Below are 8,708 nucleotides of genomic sequence, written 5' to 3'. Positions count from 1 at the left end.
CAGACATACCGCCGTTCCACTAGGGGGATAATGTCTTAGTACAAGTATAAGGCTATTTTATCATCAAATTAATTTTCCTTATCTTATTTATAGATGATTGTTCTGAAATATAAGATGACGCAGAAAATTAGCCTAACTTTTTGAATACGGTATATTCTAATTGTAAAATTGTTTTAGTATTTTATGATTACTTAATTAATTGTATTTCTAACGAAATCATTGTTATTTATTCCCAAAATGGGAATAGAGAAATAAAGTCTGTATTTAACGTGTTTCATCTAAAGAAGAAAATGTGTCTCATAAGTTGAATCGAAACCAAAACCTAAGTTATTTATTGAGTTTCAATTGAGAGCTACATGAGAAAAAATTGGATCATCTCTACTCGTTCAGGCACCACTTTGATTTATAGGGGACGTCTGACCAGAAAAGTAACTCGTGCTGAATCCCGAAAAACGAAAATCGAAATTCTCATAACGTTAAACTCGTGTCCACTTGTTCAAACCCACGGGGGATGTTAAAAGAACAAAGTAATCAACTGAACAAATCAATGTTGTATAGCTAAATGTTTGTGGATCCTTATAAATCAAATATGTGGATAATTATTTGACGGTATGATCATCAAATATGATAGATTGTTGGCGCCCCCCCCCCACCCCACCCCAAGTGGCTCGGAGGTAAGTCTGCAAGTTTACAACACTAAAATTCTGGCTTCGATACCCGTGGTGACACAGGACACACTCAGCCCTCTGTGTAGCTTAACGACAACCAATCTATTGTTGGTTTACTAGTAAAATGAAAATCCTGCAAGTTTGACAAGTATGAGTAGCGTACTGCCCCTTTTTATTGTATGCATATATACGTGAACGTTTGTGAACAACTGGTGTGTGAATTATTATATTTCACTTCTTGGGATGGGGGTTGAGAATTATTGGATTTCACTTCTTGGGGTGGGGGGTTGAAACTTAGTGGATTTCACTTCTTGGGGTGGGGTTGAAAATTAGTGGATTTCTCTTCTTGGGATGGGGGTTGAGAATTAGTGAATTTCACTTCTTGGGGTGGGGGTTGAAAATTAGTGAATTTTACTTCTTGGGGTGGGGGTTGAGAATTAGTGGATTTCACTTGTTGGGGTGGGGTTGAGAATTAGTGGATTTCACTTGTTGGGGTGGGGTTGAAAATTAGTGGATTTCACTTCTTGGGGTGAGGTTGAGAATCATTGGATTTCTTTTATTTCCCTTCATGGGTGGAGTTTTTTGGAGTTAATGAAGTCATTTCTTCGGTCACGGTTGGGAGTAAACGGATTTCTTTGCTTGGTTGGAGTGGGATTTTGTGAACTTTCTTTAGGATTACAGGTTTCCACTTTTGATAGTAACCAGCAAGACGAGGGTCATGTTAATGGTTACCTTATTCAACTTTTTTTGTATATCATACAGTTAGATGTCTATCTCAGAAAGATCTTACCTTTGGACTCCATAGTTTCTGTGAAGTCAGTAATGTTTGAAGAAGTATGAGTTCGTAGCATTATTAATCAGCCACAAAAAATAGTACAGAAATCATTGGTCAAATAAAATAGCGCTAAGATAATAAACAAATAGATAAAATAAAATAAATAAAAAAAAACTGTTAAAATAAAATAAGTAATGTTGTGTTATTAATTATAAATCTGATTAGTTTGTTTGTTTGTTTTGAATTTCGCGCAAAGCTACACGAGGGCTATCTGCGCTAGCCGTCCCTAATTTGGCAGTGTAAGACTAGAGGGAAGGCAGCTAGTCATCACCACCCATCGCCAACTCTTGGGCTACTCTTTTACCAACGAATAGTGGGATTAACCGTCACATTATAATGCCCCCCACGGCTGAAAGGGCGAGCATGTTTGATGTGATGGGGATTCGAATCCGCGACCCGCAGATGACGAATCGAGCGCTCTAACCACCTGGCCATGCCGGGCCAATCTGATTAGTAACCAACTTAAATAAAATTAATAATAATTATAATTCATTTCTTTAATCTAACTCAAATTATAATAGTTGTTGTTTATAATAAGTTCTATGTCTGTCGTATCCCTGCTAGCCTGATGAGCCCTGGTATTGTGCGAAAGGCCTCGTGGGCACTGGATATGGGAGATGTAGTATGGGTGATATATATAATACATCCTCTTTTGCTTTTGCCTCCCAGTAGCACAGAGGTATGTCTGCGGACTTATAACGCTAGAAATTGGGTTTTGGTGCCCGTGGCGGGTACAGCAGAGATAGCTAGCTGATTGTGAGGTTTCCGTCAAATAACAAAAAAAACGTTATGAGCCTACAAAAAGGAATACAGTTCAAATTACGTATCAAGTCTCTCGAGATTCTTTTTCATAATATTTGATTTTCTTTTAGATGTTTACGATATGCGAACGTAGTTTTCTATAAATGTTACAAAAAAATCGTTTTCTTGGAATTTCACAAAATATCCCTTTTTTTACTGAAATATTGTTTATATTATTACACGATTGTTTACAGGATCATAGAAACATTGATTATTGACTAAAGAAGAAAAGAACGCTCAGGTATAAATAAAACACGACTCGAGAGTCACGGGCTCATGCTATCAAAGACGTTCCGTACATTCAATTCAGCTGTGGGTGCATTATAGGAGTGACAGTCCATTCCATTATTTGGTTAAAATTATCCACTATGGGCGGCGGGTGCTGTACGTTCCACACACATTCAGCTATGGGTGTATTATAAGAGTGAAAGTCAATCCCACTAATCGGTTAAGAGTATCCGCTACAGGCGGCGGGTTCTGCCTACTGGTTCCCTTCCCCTGGTCCACAGTTTAAAATTATTAACGGATATACTGGACCTCTACCTGGCCATTTAGCCGTTGTTGTGCGTGAGGTGTTTGTTGTTCGGATGAACAAACCAAACAAGTAACATTATTTTGAAGTAATTTTATATGCAGTACTGACTTATTCTACTCGACATTATGACATAACGTACAGACAACAAACAATATACCATTAACAGCTGTCTCTGCACATACACCCTTGAGAAAAGGTAACATTTAAGCCGGCCCGGCATGGCCATGCGGTTAGGGAGCTCGACTCGCAATCTTCGGGTCGCGGGTTCGAATCCCCGTCCCACCAAACATACTCGCCCTTTCAGCCGTGGGGGCGTTATAAGTGACGGTTAATCCCACTATTCGTTGGTAAACGAGTAGCCCAAGAGTTGGCGGTGGGTGGTGATGACTAGCTGCCTTCCCTCTAGTCTTTCACTGCCAAATTAGGGACGGCTAGCGCAGATAGCCCTCGTGTAGCTTTGCGCGAAATTCAACACAACACAAACAAACAAATTTTTAAGCCCACCCTCTATTTTTCATGAAACTGTCAATTGCCCTTTTCAAAACTCTTGTAAAATTCGGTCCGGCATGGTCAGGTGGGTAGGGCGCTCGACTCGCAATCTTCGGGTCGCGGGTTCGAATCCCCGTCCCACCAAACATGCTCGCCCTTTCAGCCGTGGGAGCGTTATAATGTGACGGTCAATCTCACTATTCGTTGGTAAAAGAGTAGCCCAAGAGTTGGCGGTGGGTGGTGATGACTAGCTGCCTTCCCTCTAGTCTTTCGCTGCCAAATTAGTGACGGCTAGCGCAGATAGCCCTCGTGTAGCTTTGCGCGAAATCCATAACAAACAAACAAATTGTAAAATTCCGGCCTCCAATACTGCCGGTGGCAACTCATTCCATAAACCAATCATCGTGTTAGAAAAATAAAAATCTTAACTGTAACCTATAAACTGTCTTTTCTAAATCTTCAATTGAAGTCGTTTCGTTCTATTGTCTTCGGAATATAGCACAAAGAAATCAGAATCCGTTATCCTATCGATCCTTTTGTTATTGTGTGTCACTCTTTATTTCTTAAATTCTTACGAATTCAGTAAAGATTCTCAAAAACATATAAACAAAAACTTTGTTTCCGTGTGATTCAAAAACTAATTTGCATAATACACTAGTTATCACTATTGCTCTAGCTGGCTGGTTTCTAGAAATAAAATATTACAGGAATTTAGTTGGATCATTAGTTCGTGTAATTCAAAACCACTGTTACTTGGATCATTAGCTCGTGTAATTCAAAACCACTGTTACTTGGATCATTAGCTCGTGTAATTCAAAACCACTGTTACTTGGATCATTAGCTCGTGTAATTCAAAACCACTGTTACTTGGATCATTAGCTCGTGTAATTCAAAACCACTGTTACTTGGATCATTAGCTCGTGTAATTCAAAATCACTGTTATTGGATCATTAGCTCGTGTAATTCAAAACCACTGTTACTTGGATCATTAGTTCGTGTAATTCAAAACCACTGTTACTTGGATTAACAGCCGTGTAATTCAAAACCATTGTTAGTTTTTATTTTTAATTTCCTGGAAAAGTTCCTACAGTCCTTTGATGACTATATCTCTCTACCTATCGTCCGTCGTTTGTATGTCCATCCCATTCATCTATTTATTTATCTCCCCGTTTGTTTGTACGTCTAGTCATCCATCTATCTGTCAGTTTGTTTGTGTGTTCATTCATCTACCTTTATGTCTGTTTGTCCTGTTGTTTCTCCTGTGTGTCTGTTACGGAACTGACGTGTGCGCGCATGCGTATTTAGATAGTAAGGTGCGTGCGCGTTATCATGACAGACAAAGACAGAGTATTATTATAATAGACTAGCAGAGACCCGCAAAACGTTTCCTGTCAAATTAGTATCTTAAATTTGTTGTAACAGTACTTCTTTTATTATAGGATTTCTAGAATAATACAAAAGAATTCTAATCGCAGATACAAAAATCTTGTCATACTGTAATTCTGCTGTCGATACGCCTTATAGGCATGCGCAGTAAGAATTTTACCAAGAAAAATAGTGCAAGCGCCTGCCTGCGCCAGAGAGCTGGAAAGCTCAACCAACAAGTCACTACAACTGCTCTATAAATGAAGGAATAACAAAATGGTGAATGCAAATATTCTTTATTGACCATTTAGCACAATAACATTAAAAGTTTACAAAAAAGGTCCCAGAATAACATTATAAGTTTATTTATAAATGGTACTAAGTACAGTATAATTTAGTCCTAACTAAGATGATGTAAAAAAATTTACATGGCACAGTGTTAATTTATCTCTTTATCGAACTTAATCCTAACATTAGTTAAGGTTTTATAAAGTACGACCTAAATACAAGTGGACTTACACATTTCGGTGTCTACAATTACGTTTCGTTTGTACTATTCTACAAAACAAAACAAAACAGCGTATCTGTGAGAAATGTGTACAGTTACACTTCCAAATCTCCAGGAAGCGATACGTTAATAAAACAGTGGTACGGAAAGCAAAACGTTAATAAAACAGTGATACGGGAAGCGATACATTAATAAAACAGTGATAGTGAAGCGAAACGTTAATTAAACAATGATAGTGAAGCGATACGTTAATAAAACAGTGATACGTTAACAGAAGAAACAGTAGAAACAGACGGCTTTCACAATTTGTTGTTAAAGATGTTAAGACGCTGGAGTTAAACGATGTCTCCATGATTCACTTCACAAAAAGGGAAATATTTATCATGTTTGAAAGTTGTGCACATATATGGATTTAGGTGAAAGCTATTTTATGTTATTCTACAACAACCATCCACCCTTTACTGAAAAATATTTGGTTCAAGAGCTGTGGTGGTTGCAGAGTGAGATAAAAGACACGCGTGCTCACAGTTCCCTGTTATTTCCTTTAGAACAAATCTCTTTTTTTTTTCTTTTCTGTAAACAGATTTTTCATCTCATGCTGGTTTTCTGAGAAGTCTATCCTTTTTCACACCAGAAACGAAAAAAATAAAAGAAGCAAATTTCTGGAAAATCGTCGACCTAAAAAATCTCGTTACTAACACCCGAAAATTTTGTTAAGATTAGAAGACAGATACTTTTAAAGAATTAGTTATAGATATCTAAAAACGGATATCAATACAATATTCAGTAGTACAAAATCGGTAACTCTGTCAACGAAGCGAATAACATGTTCAAAAAAAAAAAGTCAGCTTTCTTTGAAACTTATTGGAGTCTAAACAAATAGAGTTCGAGCAGTAGAAATTTCAATAGGTAAATAAACTTAGTTTATTTTCGAGAAAAGTTAATGGGATCATGTAATTTAGTGGATTACATCAGAAGAAAAAAAAATATGTGCTCTCTGTTCTTTATTTTATTATTGTACAGATTTGGAGAGTGAGACTGAAGTGAATATCCAAATATTAGCCGCCATTACGTAATTGCCTTTAATTGTTGGTAACAGTGAAATGTTGAATTTTGATTATTTACACTTGTTTGCATATATGGATTTCCAACTTAATTTTCACCTGATTTCATAATGACACGTGCCAACATTTTATATTCATTTCTAATTATTAGCACATAATGCTACTTCTTTATATCAACATTTTGTGATTTTCGTATAAATTTTTTATAAGTACGTATATATTGGCCTTTTTTATAAGTACGTATATATTGACCTTTTTTATAAGTACGTATATATTGGCCTTTTTTATAAGTACGTATGTATTGGCCTTTTTTATAAATACGAATATATTGGCCTTTTTTATAAGTACGTATATATTGGCCTTTTTTATAAGTACGTATATATTGACCTTTTTTATAAGTACGTATGTATTGGCCTTTTTTATAAATACGTATATATTGGCCTTTTTTATAAGTAGGTATATATTGACCTTTTTTACGAGTACTTATATATTGGCCTTTTTTACGAGTACTTATATATTGGCCTTTTTATAAGTATGGATATATTGACCTTTTTTATAAGTACGTATATAATGACCTTTTTTATAAGTACGTATATAATGACCTTTTTTATAAGTACGTATATATTGACCTTTTTTTATAAGTACGTATATATTGGCCTTCCCCCCCCTGCAAAATTAATGTCAAAATTTTCAATAAAATTAGTACACGATGTTGTGATATCATGTATAACGTGAACATAATGTTCTTTTAGAGAGGAAAACTTCAAAATTACAGTAGAACAAAAAATTTCACATAATGCTTTGAATTATGAGCAATATCGACGCAGTGATTGCGATTGCGAAAGGAATTTTTCAACTTTGAAAGAAGAGAGATTGCATTTTAATGAGTCACTAACGTTACAAACTGTGGTAAGAAATTTTTTAAACCACCCCTCTGACAATTCCGATAACTGCATGCTCGTGCACGAGATGGCTTTTTGGGATCTGAAGCTGACTGAATCATTCCGGTGATGGACTATTGTGCCAGAGCCCAACTCATGATGGATGGTGAGCTGGATTTCATCTCTGCTTCGAGAAGTTAAACGTAAAAGTAAAATAGGGTGTTATTTGTCAACCTGACAAGCACGTGGAGCAGCTGACGAATTAGCTTCGTCGTGACATAAGATTTACCTCGACTTGCAACTTATACGTCACAAGCACCCTCTAGTTATTCATTATTCGTATTTTACTAACATGAAGTTGTGCCAGTTGGAACTAAATTCTGAACTCCCCCCCCCCTCTATTATTTTTTTTTCTGTCAACATGATGGCTGTTTTCTACAAGTCCCCCCCCCCTTTTCTAGACCTCCTAAAATAACAAATAAAAAATTTTCCTGAAATTTAATTTAAAAAAAAATCACTTGTAAGATTATTTTAGGCTAAATAAATATGAATTTATAGCCATCTTTAATTTGTTTGGTTCAGTTCGTTTCAACAATTCACGATTATTCATCTTGATTAATTTAAGAGCTCAAACGATCAAAGTTTTTAAATCAATTTAAAATTTTCATTCTGAGACCTTCAGACTGTTTTAACTATTTATTTACACGAGTAGTTTGAATTTTAAGTCTTTTTTTAAATGAATCCCGATTGCCATCTGCCTTATTACTGCATTTTATCCCTCTGGCGTTCACAGATACCGAAAAACAATATTTATATATATTAGTTAAAGAATTTGTAAGTTAGGCTTACGTAGGATTAAATTCAATTCCAACATGGAACAAGTAAGCCTTATTTATGCGTGGTTTGTTATTAAACGCCGTTGATAAACTAACGCCTGAGCAAAAGTGTTAATATATTTTTTGTGGCACTGATAAAGAGCGTAAATGACACCAAATTTTATAATGACTGGTATGATAGCCAAATTTCTGTGACATTTGCAATGACGTCAGTTATTTTTTATTTGTGAATTTAACACGCGTATTAATGCCTGCAGATGGCTAATCCTTATACTTAAGCTAAAAAAGCAAACAAAAAAACAACAACGACATATTTTCACACCAAGTGGCCACCGAACCCAAGACAGCCACAATCAGAACCGTATTTGCGAGTAGAACATTTAAGTTAATAGCGTCAATATGTTATTTAAGATACCCAGATGGCAACTATTAAGGAGCTATAGACGTCAAAATCACGTTACTCTAGAAGAACACAGCTTGTAACCACCAGATCATATCCGTTCCGGTAAACAAGAAGGAAAAATAAAGTGGCCATTACAATTTTTTTTTATTCACTTGTAGGTTTTATTCCAAGTAATAGCAATCAGTTAATTGTTAATTTTCTTCCATCTCCGCCGCCTTTTTTGGACAACATAATTGTTTGTAATAGAGTTAATAAGCCCTAAAAAAAAAAGAAAAAAAGTCACTTGTGTGATACAACATTTCACGCAGTTTGTTTGTTTGTTT

The sequence above is a fragment of the Limulus polyphemus genome, unplaced genomic scaffold (assembly GCF_000517525.1).
Source record: "Limulus polyphemus unplaced genomic scaffold, Limulus_polyphemus-2.1.2 Scaffold3165, whole genome shotgun sequence".
NCBI classification, from domain to species: Eukaryota; Metazoa; Arthropoda; class Merostomata; order Xiphosura; family Limulidae; genus Limulus; species Limulus polyphemus.
Note: the sequence above shows the minus strand (reverse complement) of the source record.